Source organism: Mesocricetus auratus, unplaced genomic scaffold, assembly GCF_017639785.1.
Source record: "Mesocricetus auratus isolate SY011 unplaced genomic scaffold, BCM_Maur_2.0 Super-Scaffold_100001, whole genome shotgun sequence".
Lineage (NCBI taxonomy): Eukaryota > Metazoa > Chordata > Mammalia > Rodentia > Cricetidae > Mesocricetus > Mesocricetus auratus.
The window spans coordinates 4,086,851-4,088,287 of NW_024429187.1; positions in this window are offsets into that span (position 1 = coordinate 4,086,851).

The following is a 1,437-nucleotide window of genomic DNA, read 5'->3' on the forward strand; positions in this document are numbered from 1 at the left end:
CAAGTCCCAGAGATTATCCACGAATTCTTTGAATTAACGTGAGGAGACTTACTCAGCCACCAGAAACCAGTCAGGGTGCCTGGTCTTCGGAGCCAGAGATCCCAAAGGTTCAATTCTCCTTCAAGTTCTGTTTCCTTCTATAGCAGGGGACAGGGGACATACCCACCAATTGACTGCATACCAATTTCCATAAAAAATAAAATACAGCTTGTATGTGTACACCGTCTTACAAGAAAGCATCAATCAATAAAGATTTAAGGTAGAGTGGGAGGGTGATTTTTTTCCAAAGAAAAGGAAGCTCAAAACATTTTTTTATTCATTTGGATTTTTGTAGCACAATCATAGCGAGGAACAGTTTGTGAAAACGTTTGAATTGTTGGTCAGTTTCTTTAATGGCCTCTAGCAAGGCTTTAACAGTCAGATCATGTTAGGCTCCTATGTCATAGTCTGTACTGTCTTTCTAAATTGTTATATCTTATTCATTGTGTGTGTGAGGAAGAGAGAGAGAGAGAGAGAGAGAGAGAGAGAGAGAGAGAGAGAGAGAGAGAGAGAGAGAGAGAGAGAATGATCTGGAGGTCATAAGACACAAGGGAGCAGGTTCTCTCCTATCACGCAGGCTCCAAAGGTGCAACTCAGTTGTGAGGTTTGGTAGCAGGTGCCTTCATGCCCCTCTTGTGGGGCCTCTTTTGTCCTTCTTTCCAAGAATTTGCTGGCCACAACCAGATTTTCATTTGCTAGTAAATATGTATACATCTGTGCATTCACAAACTCTCTCTCACGATCCTCAAAATCTTGGATGTTGAGTGTATTGGAGAAAGGAACCCTGCATGTATTTCCATAGCTGGCATGCCACTGTAGTAGCACAGGCCTGCATGGTATATGGCCACTTAGCACAATATCACGGAGAGTTTTTCAATGCCTAAGAATTCCTCAGAAACACGTAAGTAAATGACTACATGATTCCTCTTGTGAATAAATCCCAGCCTCTAATTTATGACTCATTCTCCTGCTACTGGGTGGTTATGTCATTTCTTTTCTTTTTCTTTTGTTGCTGTTATAAACAGTGTAGCAAATACCTTCTCAGAATGCAAACCTTCATTACATTCCTGTCTTTGTCTCTGCTGCATCCCCAGAGGCTCAGTTAATTACTATGTACAAAATTATAGAGGTTTTTATACAGACTGCAAAATAGTTTTCCTGTGTGCTACTAGTAATTTGCACTCTTACTGGCAGCATATGTGTTCATGGAATCATAACTTTGCCAATGTTGACTATCATCAAGAAAAATATTTTTTGATAATTTAATCAGTGTGAACAATATGAACTAAACTTGGGCTATTTTTCAACAATGAAGATTTCCCCCCCCAAATCTTTTAATAAAGTGTGTTAACTAAAAAAGAAATTTAAAGCTCCATGTGGTGGTGCAGACCCGTTAGC